The sequence below is a fragment of the Lissotriton vulgaris genome, chromosome 7 (assembly GCF_964263255.1).
Source record: "Lissotriton vulgaris chromosome 7, aLisVul1.2, whole genome shotgun sequence".
In the NCBI taxonomy this organism is placed as follows: Eukaryota; Metazoa; Chordata; class Amphibia; order Caudata; family Salamandridae; genus Lissotriton; species Lissotriton vulgaris.
Window position 1 is genome coordinate 246,825,762 of NC_141695.1, and position 14,934 is coordinate 246,840,695.

The following is a 14,934-nucleotide window of genomic DNA, read 5'->3' on the forward strand; positions in this document are numbered from 1 at the left end:
CAATGGACTGAAAGACTAAATTGGAAAAATAAGTATGGTGTGATGAACATCCTCCCTTGCCTGTCCAATCAGAGTTAGGAGTTTCATGATATTGAAACATTATTGGGAGGTACATGAATATTGTAGGGTATAATTGAGTTGTCGATGCTGAATGCTGCAGAGCTCGGGATGCTGTTGGGGTGACGAGAGAAGCTAAAGAAGAATCAAATGCAGCCATTTATCTTAAATTAATTTACTTAGAAGAAGATCGCGGAATAATCTCGAGAAGGCAGAAACTGTCAGAGAGGGGTGCTACGCAAGCGTCAGTGGTAGAGAGGTGATCTATCCTGTCTTGATTTCTGTCCTGAAGCCTTTGTCGCCTGATCTTTCCTGGGGGACCCTTCCCAGCTCCTTGGCAAGGGGGCTGATTTTCACACCATCCTAGGCAATATAATTTTTGTGTATGTGCTAATGTTCTTTTCTTTCTATTCTCTCCTTTCTGAGCATGAGTCATTGCTTGATATTAAAGTATGTATTTAGATTAATTGAATCTTCCTTCCTGAAAGAGATGAAGACTGTACTGTAATTTGTAAATTGTTCACATGAAATTAATCTAGATAAAGATTCAAAATATTTCCTGAGTCTGTGGTCATTGCATGAAATGTAAGAAAATTATATTGATGTCATTTCACCATCCACTAGTTCAACTAATTTGCTCCAATGACCAGAGGAAAGAACTTTTTGATCAGTGAAAGATTAGTTGAGAATAAGAAAGGACTAATCTTGAATGATAAAGAAGCACAATCAATTGACCCCAGCGGTTTATTACCAGGTAGTGTGTATGTGTGTTTATGGGCCCAGGTGAGTATATGGTATTAGAGTACCTGTTGCTGGTAAGACGCTGGATCAGTACCCGGGAACTTACTGGATTTGCGAAGATCTCTGTACCAGGTAATATTTCGGAATGCAGCATGGTGTGATGAGTTAGGCAAGGCAGAATACATTTATTATCCCATTTGTCTTGTTGACAAATTCTTTAGGGCAGAGTTAAAAAAAAAATTACGTTCAGACACTGCTGTTTGTAACTGCGCCCACTTCTTGCTGCAAACCCTTGGGCTTTGCCCTATTAATAAAGCTAGAGTTGGCATCATAAGTAGCTATTTTCAAAGTACATTTGCCTAGAGGTGTGTGAGCCACTTACTGGTCCAGCCAGACTTGAAAAACACCCATTCCCTACAAGCTGTTAAGAAACATTTGCCCCCTTTCATCCACACGACCCCTCACACACTTAAAAGCCCATTTCATGCTCTCTGAATCACATTTAGTTTCACACAAACACACAGTCCTACTGTGCTTGCAAACTCACACACTTATTGCTTTTACTTCCTGGCCCTCACACATTCTCTTTCACACACAGAGCCTGACAGTGAAGGCCTTCAAATATTTAAAAGGTACAACACAAAGTCGGGGTTCGCACTTTGTGCAATGTACATATTCGCATATTGAAACCTTTTCAGAGACTGCCACAATTATGTCGCATTGGAGCAGAGATACTTCGGAGGTCATTTGGATGCTGCAAATTATCTACGTTTTTAGTTGTATAAAAAATGTTTATAAATGGCGCATTGACAAATCAATACCAGTGCTACAGTTTTCGGAGATGCATGAATAATTTGATATAAGTCTAGAGGGCTGGGATTATCTTTCATGCAAATCCCTTTCATTTAAATTGTTGATGGGTGAAGATTTGCAAGCTTTTAAAACAATAGGCAAGCTAACGAGCTGTATTGCCCCAAAAAATGTGTCCCACACTCACGCCCATTAGGTTATTTGGTCACCTTCCGACCACCTCTGAAAGACAACCTACAGCGATACTCCACCTCTCTTAACTTTCAGAGAGGCACACGCATCTCTCTGTTTTCTACTAAAACCGAGCTGCGGTCCTAGTGCTTTTGAACCAGCTCATCAGCAGCTGCATCAAAACTAGGCCGTTGCGAGTACCGGTACTCTCCTTGTCGGAGGTGATGGAGCAGGATTTCACAAACACCCCCATAATACATACTATCAGTGTTCAGTACAGGACTAACCTACAAATCACAATAATATGAGGGAGACTGCTTTTAGCGTGTGTGCACTAATGTAAACTAATGCATCAAAGGACTAAGTCGTATTTGCATTTGTGCTTTGAAAGAAACAAGAAATAATGCATGACCAGATTGCATCTTGCATCCTGCTTTTAAAATAATAAATAATGCTGCTTTTACAATAACAGGGAATAGTGCAAAGGCGGGTGGTATAAAAGTGAAAAGTGCATTTTCGTGTAATTAATGAATGTTTTTGTTTCATTTGCTATAGTGAGCCAAAATGAGTAGCCATTATTCTTAAGTAAGCCGGATAGATGAGGGGCTGGAGTGAGAACGAAAATGTTGTGACAGAGCAGCCAGAAGTGCTGAGTGCTGCAAAGAAGGGACAACAGTTCAAGGACACTCAGCACTGAATGCATCAGTGGCCCGATCTCCTCCACTGTCTGCAACCTCACGTTTCAGTGCCACTAGTTTCTTTTGAAGGGCTTCCAATTCCCTTCTAATTGAACGCAGCACCCCAAGTGTTTGGCCATAGCAATATCTCTGATGTAGACCTTGAAAGCCTCCCATACCATAGCAAACTGAGTTACTGAGCCGATATTTGCAGCAAAGAAGGATCCAATTGCTTCCAACATTTCTGATTTAAACATGCTGTCAAGGAGTGCATAGGGTGGGAACCTCCAAGTAAATGGGGTGGGTCTTTTCAAATGGGGTCTCATGCTCTAACTGTACAGGTGAATGATCTGAGTACAAACATGGGTGTACCTCACAGCTTTTATTCACCACACTCAGGGATCAGGAAGCAAACCAATAATCGATCCTGGTGTACAAGTCATGTGGGGCTGAGTAGTGCATGAATCACCCCTCCCCATGAGTTCTCAAGCTCCAGATATCAACCATGTCCAGTACAGCAGCAGCATCCTCTATAGCTTTAGAAGCTAATGATTGTCATCGAGCCAGGCCACCAGAGCGATCTAAGGTTGGATCGAGGATGCAATTAAAATCCCCACCCCATACCTGTGGAGCTGGTGCAACTCGACACAGGCCCCCCCAAGAGCCCATGATAAAATGGCAGGTGGTCAAAGTTCAGGCCATAAACTTTAACTATAATAATTCCAGTCCCTTCCACTTGCATCTAGATATGGTGTATCTACCCTCTTTGTCTGTTTCAACAGCCTCCAATGAGGTACCAGTTCCAGGGTTTACTCAGGTAATGACCTCGCACGCGTGGGTAGAAGTGCCTGTAGCAAGAAATAATCCATGCAATCGTCTATGAGTTAACATCTGACTATCCACAGTTAGATGGGATTCTTGTAGCAGAGCTACATCTATATTCTGTCTTGTTAGGTAAGCAATTACTTTTCGGGGTTTCCTAAAGTCCTTCAAACCCCTAATATTCCAGGTTAGAAGCCGCAATCTATCCCCCAGGGTTTGAATAAAGTATTATATCCTTAACAATATCTGTCCTATGACTGTTCAAGTGAACTCTCCATGACTCTGTCGTACCGCGGAACACTCCTGTTAGTATTAATAAACATGCTACGCATATTATGACCATGGCAAAACCAGAACAGAAAAAACACCCATTTAGAAAATCCCCACCACCACCCAAGCCATACAGACCCTAACACAGCACAGTCGAAATCCCCCCATCACCCTCCCTTCCCCACATAAAACATTAGGCAAGTAGCCACAGAGTGAGTAACACGTGGGGGCGGATGTTACCTTTGCTGCACTAAGAGCACCACTAAGACAATCCATAGTAGTGCCATCCAATCATATTTGGGATATTCGCGGAAAAAAACAACATTTTAAGAACTCTATCACCTCACTAGCGAATGGCGAGGTTTTCTTTTCTCACATGCAAATAATTTGGCTTAACTAGCTATGTAGACCACCTCCCAACATAGTTAACATATCCATAACAATACTTGTGGTATGCAGATTTCTCTAAAGTGTAGTTAGCAAAATCTGATAATCTAGGCACATTTATTAGCCCAGACGGATTTCGTTTTTTGGGGCTATGTTTAGATCGAGTTTAACACTTTAGCCACAGTTCCAGTGTGAAGGTTCATTAATTAAGGATATTTCAATCCTGCTTGTCCATGTCACCAACAAATGCTTTGTCGAGCCTCTCCGCCTCTTAATTCTGCTCTTCCACCCTAGTGTAAAACTTGAGGGCCTTTTGGAGAGTTTTCTGGTCCAGGAAGATCTTTGACTTGCCATTCATTACAACTCTACGTCTGGCTGGACACAGCATGGCATAATCCATTTTTTGTTCCTGTAGCTGTTGCTACAAAGGGGCAAACTGCCGCCTGGTCCACTGCACCTTCATTGGAATGGCCGGATATAATGATATTGAAGAGCCCTCATACTATAAGTCTCTTTTCTCTCTGGGCTGCTTCAGGGCCGCATCCCTATCTCCACAATTCAGCAGTTTTGCTATGACCAGTCATGGCAGGGCCCCTGGTGGTGGTTTTGGGCCTAGAGTGCAGTGAGCGTGTTCCACAACGAATATTTCAGAAAAGGTTTCCCAGCCCAGAAATGTTACCTATTGCAGTGGATACCGGCAGGCCCGTAATAGGTATGTTACTGCTCCTGGATCTGGCCTCCAAATCTTCTGCCTTGTCTTGCAATGTAGTGATTATTTTCACCATTTGTCTTTGAACAGATTGCTCCTCCTCTTCTACCTCAGACACACACACATCTTTTAGTCATTTCGATATGAATAGCATGTTTATCCAAGCGCTCTGACATTCTGTCCATGTGATAAGCCAATGAGTCTATTTTCCCATCAATAGTTTAGACACTCTTCCTGATCGCTGCCAGGATCTGCTTTATAGCCCTGGCTGCCTCTTCCACGGGATCCATCTGTTCTTCATCAAGGGGCTGGGCATCCTCCATTTCCCTGTGCCTTGATTTTCTTTGTTCGAAGTGTGACTTGAGCTGAGTCTTGTCCACTTTGCCCATTCAGGGGGTCAAGGAGAACCCCACATGACTTCCTCTCTGTATTAACCAAGCTCTGTACTCAGGTCTATGAAGTGCTCCCAACCACTTTCGAGGTCAAACCCAAGTCCAGTGGGTGAGCAATTGGCGCAGAAAGAATAAATCACCACAGGCAGGTACAGATTGCTCATGGGGGGTTTCCCCACTGTTGCTTTATGCGTCAGCACTCACATAAACCATCCTTCCCGCATCAGCAAGACCAAACTGTACGTGCATGAATTGCGCATGGCGCTGTGCTGCCACTGGCTCCTTTGCCTCGCAAGCGCTGCACCTGGGGTCACCCTGCTATTTCGCCTAGCCAGATGTGACCAATCAGGTGGGGTTTTATTAATGCCCTTCCAATATTGGAACCATTATCATGCCGCAGCCCGGCACAGTATGGAGATAATGTCTATGGGAATCACAGGCCCAGCTCCCATGCCGCCAGACACGCAATAGGCTATGATACTGGACCAGTCCCGTCCCGTGCAGCACTGGCAGCAATATCAGTTGAAGACGGGCGGGAGCTCAGCCTCAGTCCAACTGCACATAGCCCAAGTACCACAGCAACACGTACCTTCTCTCCAGTGTTTTAGGACACCAGCAATGCAGGCATTGCATGGCCCAGGCCTTGCTATTCCCAGCTGCCGGTAGCAATCTGGGGTGGGGTGGGGTGGGGTGGGCGTGCACTCAGCCCCAGGCCAACTGCCCCCCTGAGTCCCACAGCAGCATGCACCTTTGTACCAGTATTTAGGCCACAGGGGAGCAGGTGCAGACCGTTTCAGGCCACACTATGCCCTTTATCCAGGCCAACCACCTGCCTAGATGTCGCCCTCCAGGGCTCGTCCGTTCTCGTCCTCCGTACCTTCTGGGCTGCGTCCTCTGGATCAGGCTAGGGCAGGGCCACACCTGAAGTCTTCCGCTGCTCGCAACCTGTCAGGGCTGTGTTGGTCAGCAATTTTACATCAGCCTACTGCCCACAGGCATCGCAAGTCCCGGGATCAATCCGCAGCAGCGGGGGATCCAACGCAGGTAACGAGAACGCAAACACCGTGGACGGGCAGTAGGCTGTCCACGATCCACAATCTCGCCGGTTTGCAGCTATGCGTGCACCCAAATGAAGAGCAACTCCAGTACGTCACAATCCACTATTTTGGGCATACTATTGATGCGTCAATGTCAGGATATTTGTCGGATGAAAGGGGTGGCTCGCGGAGCTCGTTCAGAGTGTGGCCATCGTGAGCTTTGGCAAGCTTCGCTCCCCGTATCTGGGCACAGTTATATACTAGTGGTGATGGACCATGGCACTTGGTATCCAGAAGCAATAACCCATAGAACCACCACAGGTAGGCCCTCCTGGGAATTGTTTCCAGAATGGATTTCCCTATGGAAGTCTTAACTGACAGGGGTACAAACTTCATGTCAAGTTATATTACTGCTATGTGTAAGGAGTGTGGTGTGAGCTACACATTCACCACACCCTATCACCCACAATGCAATGGGTTTGTTGAAAGATTGAGTAAAACCCTCAAGGGCATGATCATGGGCCTCCCAGAAAAGCTCAGGTGAAAATGGGAAGTCCTGGTGCCCTACCTTCTCTTTGCCTACAGAGAGGTCCCACAGAACGGGGTTGGCTACAGCCCTATTGAACTTCTATTTTAGCATCCTGTTAGGAGTCCCCTGTGTTTAGTGAAGGAGGTATGGGAGTAACCTCTCAAACCACCTAAGCAAGACATTGTGGACTTGGTCTCTGCTCCAGGTTGGCTGAGTACATGAAGAAGGCCAGCAAAAACATTGAGGCAAGTCTAGAATTGCAAAAAGCTTGCATGACCAAAAGGTTGTGCTGACTGTTTATCAGCCAGGACAGACAGTACCGGTGTTGGAGCCTGTGGCCCCAGCAGTCCTCCATGACAAGTGGTTTGGACCCCATACTATTCTTGAGCAGAAGGGAGAGGTCACCTACTTGGTGGACCTTGAAACTCCCAGGAGCCCCCATAGGGTACTCCATGTAAACAGTCTCAAACCCTATATGGGCATGGCAGACATGGGCTTGCTCATGGCTACTGATGAGGGACAGGAGGTAGAGAGTGACCCACTCCATGACCTCCTCTCACAGAACCCTGAGGATGGCTTAGTTGATGGTGTAGTCTTGGCAGGCAGCCTCACTGAGCAACAGCAGATTGATTGCAGGAAGGTCCTCAATCGATACAGACATATGTTTTCTTTGATGCCAAGTCATATCACTGGTGTACCCATAAAGTGGACACAGGTGAGGGTCTACCTGTTAAAAGTAAGATTCATAGGCAGCCTGGCCTTGCCAGACATTGAATCAGGACTGAGGTCCAGAAGATGCTGGAATTGGGAGTGATTGAACCTTCAGATAGCCTTTGGTCTAGTCCAGGGGTCCTGGTACCCAAACCTCATACACAGGGTGATAAGAGAGAAATTAGGTTTTGTGTGGACTTCATGGGGCTCAATGCAGTCACTCGGACTGATGCTCACCCTATACCTAGGTTAGATGAGCTCATTGACACTTTGGCCTCAGTCAAGTTCTTGAGCACATTTCACCTCACTGCTGGATTTTGGCAAATCAGACGATGCCAAACCCAAAACAGCATTTTCAACCCCTAGTGGGCATTATCAATTTAATGTCATGCCCTTTGGTTTGAAAAATGCACTCGCCATATACCAGACGCTGGTGAATAAAGTCATTACAGGCCTGGAAAACGAAGGTTCAGTATATCTTGATGATATAGCTGTCTTTAGCTCCAGCTGGGAGGATCACCTGGTCCACCTCAAGAATGTTTTGGAGGCTCGGCAGAAACAGGTTTCACTATCAAGGCCACCAAGTGCCAGAAAGGGCAGAGAAAGGTTGTGTACCTGGGCAACCTTGTGGGTTGAGGCCAGATTCAACTACTGCAGAACAAAATCCAGACCATCATAGACTGTGTTGCTCCCACTGCCCAAACTCAGATCAGAGCTTTCTTGGAACTGACTTGGTACTACAGAAGATTTGTGAAAGAATATGGGTCTATAGTGATTCCCTCTAATGATCTTACTTCAAAAAGAATGCCCAAGAAAGTTCAGTGGACAGTTAGTTCGCTGTCAGAGGGTATTTGATAATCGCAAGCAGGCCATGTGCACTGCTCCCATTCTGCAATGCCTTGACTATTCCAAACAATTCATTGTCCAAACAGATGCAGTTAAGTTGGGGCTAGGGGCTGTGTTGTCACATCTTAATGCAGATGGTCAGGATCAACCTGCAGCTTTTATTAGCAGAAGATTGACCCCCAGAGTGAAACGTTGGTCAGCCATTGAGAGGGACGCCTTTGCTGTGGTTTGGGCTCTGAAGAAGTTGAAGTCATACTTGTTTGGACTATACAGTGGAACATAGAACTGGGAGTAACCATGCCAATACAGATGGACTCTCCAGATATTTCCACTTAGAACATGAAGACTCAACTGGGCAAGGTTAGTCTCATATCCTTACGTTTGGGTGTGTTGGTAGGAAAGTAGGATCTGCTTCTTATGGTTACTCCCACTTTTTGCTTGATCTCACACTGTTTGTGACTAGTCTGAGTGGGATCCTACTAATCAGGACCCCAGTATATCTTCTTTCTCCCTAAAATGTTATGCCAAGTATTTAGGTACACTCCAGATTGGATACTAGTGTACCCTTGTCTGTCCCTAGTATATGGTACACCTGTACCTAGGGCATAGGTATCCCAGTGGCCTCCCATGGCTGAAGCATGTATTATGCCACCCATGAGAGGCCATGCAAAATGTATCTACAGGCCTGCCATTGCATCCTCTGTAACTTGGTGCATGAACCACTTACGTGAGATATAGGTTTACTATATATATAGGTCATTACACTTAAAAACTATCAGTCACCCCTCTGGCAGGACTTGACAATCCTGAAGGCAGGGTGCTGGTTTTTATGTGAGAAGGTGTCCCTCCATGAGCAGAGCACCCCTGCAGCCTTCGGAGACCATTCTCCCGGGTTGTCGGTGACGCAGCCAAATATATAGGAAGAGGTGCATTATATGCTCACGTAAAATTCTACCTCGAAAACGGCTGCAACAAAATATGTCATGTTTGGTTTCAAAGAACCTTGAAATCAAACATCCACACCGGTAACTGGTGTGGGAGGTATGATTCCACCCTTCTGAAGTAAGCTTTGTGGGGTCCCTGGCCTTCCCGGTACCAGCCTTCCCGAGCCGGACACACAAAATGGTTTCTGCCAACCAGAGACATGATTCGGCCCTTCTGCTGCTGAGCCAATCTCGAGCAGGAGAAGGCAGCACAATAGGCATCCTGTCTCAAGGAGGTGTGACTACCTCACAGACAGGATTTGTGTACTGGGGCTGGGTAGGTGCACTTCCAAAGTGCCTGAAAGTCTACACGAGGGACACATTTGGTGTCCCTGTGCATTTCTCAGTTCCAACTAGTCCTGGGAGCCATTGGCTCCTGCTCTGGCATGAAAGTGGACAAAGGACAGGGGAGTATCCTCCCCACTGTCCTGACCCTCCCCTGGGAGGGTCCCCTGAATCTACCCAACCCCCTCCCATGGGTACATAAGGGCTTTCCTAACCGTAGGCCCCTAGATTCGACGTGGACAAGATTCTGAACAAGAAACCACTGACCTTTGACTTTGGTGTGAAGGAGTCACTCCCCTGCATTCGACTTTGGCCTCCTTGCACCCTGTGCCCTGATAGCTGCTAGAGGTCCCCTTGTGACTCCTGTGCCTTCGGCCTATGGGTCCATTTGAGGGACAACACTGTTTTTCATTGGCTCCCCTGGTTGCTCAGGGCCTGCTCTGACTCCCTTTGCTGTGGTGAGTCTCCTGGTCCTGCTGGGCCAGACCGTACCCTTACTTGACCTTCTTCATGGGTTGCCGCTGCCAAGGCTTGTTGGTGCTCCCGCCGGACACCGACCCCTCAGCGCTCGACATCCTTTGTGGGACAGCTCATATCCAGCTCTTGATTTCCCTAGACATCTCCTGGCCCCTACAGCTGTTGAGTCAATGTCTTTATCATCACACCTGAAGCACTCGAAATCGGTGGGCATTCGTCTACTGAGCCCCTGGTCACTCCTGAGTGACCCAGACTCTGCCCCCTCTGATTTCAGGTACTCTACAACATGAATCCACCTTTGGATTCCGACTGACACTTTTCTTCTTTTCCACAGTGGCATTTCCTTGAAGTCCTACATTAAGATTGGCGGTGGTTTCTGACACCACTTCAGCACTATGTACCCAGATTCCCTGGGATAGGTAACTCTGGTACTATGGTATCTACAGGTGGGGTGCCTCTAGAACCTCCTATGATCCAAAAGGTTTCTTTGTAATCCACTGGAAAGGGTCCTTAAACTTTAAAACTGCAACCACGACTTCCACGTTGAATTGTAAGTAGCACGTATTCATATTCTGACACTGTACTCATCGTCTGTGGGGTGCCTCCTTACTCATCATGGGTAGTTCCATGGGTCCCCGCGGGCCTACAACCTCTAGACACTGTCTTGACTCGAGTCGTGGTTCTTATACCTATACTTACTATATCAAGTCAAGTCAAGAAATACTTTATTCGGTTCAATTTCAAAAACCACAAAAGTACAAAAACAAACAAGAAGGTCCACAAGACACCAGGCAGCATAATGACATAAAAATACAATATAAGAAGGGAGGGAATACCCAATTAAGAATATTTAAAAATGCTGAAACATGATGTCAAATTTAAAAACGGCAATATCTACAACATTCTATGGTTAAAAAGAAGGGTAAAAAAATTTAAGACTTGATTCAAGTAGCAGGAATTAATATTTACAATAATTCATCTAGGACCAACTAATCTTTTTACTGAGTCTCACCGCTATGGTTAAAAATCTAGCTACATTGCAAATTTCCCATATATCTGACAGTAATTCAAGGTACAATAAAGCTGGCTTAACTTGCCTAAACCCTTTCCCCTTTAGCAGGGGTATAATAAACTTTTTCCTAATGTCTTTAAAATAATCGCAGAAAAACAGAAAGTGAACAGTGTCCATAATCGAACAGCCATCACATTTACACAAATCCAGATCAAGGGGCTTAGTCCAACCAGGGCGGCCAGAAATCAGAAGGTGAATTATGTCTAATCGGAACTTGATTAAAAGGTATCTGTGATTTGAGTTGTTAACAACCTTTAGGTAAAGTTCCAGATCATGCCCAGAGGATACAATCAATTGATGAGTTCTAACAGATGGCTTTGACAGCTCCAATCCTTCTCTATCCATCCCTCGGTTCAACAAAAAAGTATTTCTGACCCACTTCAAATCGCCTTTCACTAAGTTAGATGGCTTGTTAAACAGTTCAGGCCGACCTAACTTTATACATAGTTGTTGTACATATTTCAACCAAGGGATCTGGTCCCAATGACCTAGAGTAAGGCAGTCCTTAAAAATGTTTTGGTTCACTTCCAATTCCGGGTTAAGCCAGACTGAGATCCACTTTAGTAGGGGGGCCATAGCGATTCGATCTTCCAGATAGTCCACGCCGCATTCCTGATGTACTATAAAGCGGGCCGTGGATCTTGGCAGGGAGAGAATCGTTTTAAGGAAGTTATCTTCCTTTACCTGAAGCATTTTGACTGGCCTAAAACCCCACAGATCTGCGCCATACATGGCGATAGCAATACACTTAGCAGCATATACCTTTAATACTGCCTCCAGGGGTTTCACCCCTAATTTACTTGAAAAACCCAGCACTGCAAAAATAGAACGTGCCAGGGCATTTTTTTTCTCCAACAGTTGGGGGTGCCATGTGGAACAATCATCAAATACAACCCCCAAATAAGGAAATCTGGAGACTCTTGTCAACTTATGCCCATTACATTGCAGTGCCATTACATTTTTCTGGGCCCTACCTTACTGGCCCACCACCATAACATGAGATTTACCATAATTAACACTTAAATCAAGATTTGTCATAAAATCATAAAATTAATTTAACAGACATTGGAGACCCACTGCAGTACGGGCTAGGAGAGCAGTGTCGTCCGCATATAATAATGCGGGCAATAAGAACTTCCCTGCCCTTGGTATGTCCTTACATGCTGCTCCTAAAACGCCACCCAAGTCATTTATGTATAGTGTAAAAAGCAAGGGAGCTAAAATATATCCCTGCCTTACGCCATTAGTGATACTAATTTTACCCGTGCAGTTACCTTTTCTATCATATCGTACCGTAGCTGTGAGATCCCTATGGAGGTCCGCTAAAAAGTACACAATATTGGGATCAATTCCAATTCTAAGAAGCTGGCCCCATAACTTGGATCTGTTTACTCGGTCAAATGCCGAGGACAGATCCATGAAGGCAATATACGGGGTTCCTGGCTTCGCTATTGTATATTTCCCAATGAGAAGTTGCAGATTCAGGCTTTGGTCTATGGTACTGCGCCCCTTTCTAAAACCATACTGTAGGGGCGAGAGGGTATTGGTGTCCTCTAGCCAATCAGTGAGTTTACATAGGACCACTCTCCCTAGGACCTTTACCGTGGAATCAATGAGAGAGATAGGGCGGTAATTGCCCGGGTCACCCCTATCGCCTTTTTTATAGATAGGGACAATCACCGAATGGGACCATGTCTTCGGGATGCCTGTTTTTGAGATTCTGTTAAAAACATTTGCTAAAACTTTGGACCAAAATGATATGTTAGCTTTAAAAAGGTCGGAGGGAACTCCATCCGGCCCGGGAGCCTTATTACTGGTCATTTTGCCAAAAGCTACGGCCACCTCACCCTCATCTACAGTTAGGATAAAAGGCAGTCTGGAAAAGGTGGTCGAAGCCTCTACCCCCAAATTCTCCTGTTCATAAACTGATTTAAAGTGCAAGTGCCATTTATCTTCTTGTATTCCACAGTCCAGTTCATTGTTACTGGAGTCAGCAAAATAGGATTGGTTGACCACAGCCCAGAACTTGGCGCTACTTTTCAACACGCCAATTGACGTCAACTCAGCCCAGGCGTCCTCTCTAATCTCACGCCGCCTCCTTTCAACGACTATCTTATATTCTTTCCTGAGGGTAGCCACGAGCAGTCTGTCCACTGGTTTGGATTTAAGGGCCACTTTGAGTTTTTGATTAGCCACTGAACAATTCTTATCAAACCAGCCTTCCTTCCCATGCGCTTTGCCTTTGCCATGACGTGTCAGGTTGGAGACAATGTCGAGGCAAACCTTTTGGTACGCCTCCACTACTTCATTGTCCCCTGCCTGATCATCCGTACAAAGCTTGAGTTCCTCCCGGCTACTACTACAAAGATTAGAGAAAAACTCCTCTGGGACTTTCTTGCACAATTTAATTCTGCGGGCTTGGTCAGTCAACCGCATGTCGCGTTTGCCCACCAAATTCGACCTACTCGCCATAATTATAATTAAATTTTTTACCCTTAATAAAACTGGATTATGATCGCTAAAATGAGACCGCACAGCGGAATAACTGGTGATATGGCTTCCACAACTACTACTTAAAAAAATAAAATCTATTACAGACCCACTACCGTGTCCTATAAATGTAGGAATTGCCTCACCGCCCCCAGTGGGTAACATTAGCCCATTTTCGGCCAGCATGGTTTCCAAAAAAATGCCCTGGTCTGAGTGCTCAAAGTGAATGTTCTCTTCATCCGGAGGACCAAATAGAACGTTAGATGGACATTTGTCCTGACAACCATAAACATTAAAGTCCCCCATTAACATAATGGTACATTCAGGCTCCGATGACTCTTTAAATTTAAGAAGAAAAGAGTTTAACATCATCAGATTACTAGTTGGATAAGCCCTATCAAAAGAATTATAAAAATTCACTACCAGGACATTATGATGGCCCTTACGGATAATTTGGACCGCGAGACAGTAGGGACAACCAGTAACTATTTCCTTATATGTACCCGGGATTTTAGCAGATACCAGGGTAACCAAGCCCCCTCGTGCTCGCCCACGTGTAGAGGTAATAGCTGGGAGAAAAAAAGTGGTAAAACCATCAACTGTAAGTATGTTTTGTGTGTCCCAGGTTTCCTGTATAGCTATTATATCCATGGTGCCTATAAAGTCCCCCCATATGGGGTCATCAACTTTACTCCTGAGGCCAGCAATGTTCCATGTTGCCACAATCAGCTCCCCCTTCCCCATTGCTTTGTTCTTTTTTCCGGGTGGTAGGTCCCCTCCTTCAACACCCCGATTGATAATTGGAATTAGCCATCCCAGATCTATGCTTGACTCCTGCACAACCTGGATACTATTTTCCTTTTGTAATGGGGTAGGGGGGATATTTTGCATCAAACTAAGCAGTGGGCCCTGTGTTTGTCAATCAACCCAATCCAAATTTGACAAACACTCATAGCGATTGGCCTTTGGGATATTAAAATGATTTTCATACCCATTCACAGTCTGGGGATAATTGTAAAAGTGGCCATTCTGTAACCCTGCACCAAACCCGCATTGGATAGATTTGCCTATTCTTCTCTGAACCAAGTTCCAGCCATCCTCTCCTCCCTCATCCCATCCATAGGATTGCACATACCATGGGAAATTAAACCTCCGCCTACCTTTTTGGTCATTTGGACCCCTTAGCCAGCTCCATCTTTTGTCCACTTGCTCCGCGGGCAAGTAGAAATAAGAGAGTGGCCTGGCAGTGACAGTACTGGCTTGGTAGCGAGAGGTTCCTCTGCAGATATGTTCTACCACCTGTGGATTTTCAAAGGTTACCACAATGCAGTCCCCTTGTAAGTTTTTTCTATTTCCACCCACCCAAGGGGTTCTCTCCACCATTAAGATGTTACTGGGGATATTCATTGGTAGGGGATGATTATTAGATAGCCAGTGGCACACCTTATTTTTCAATGCCTGGAAGGAT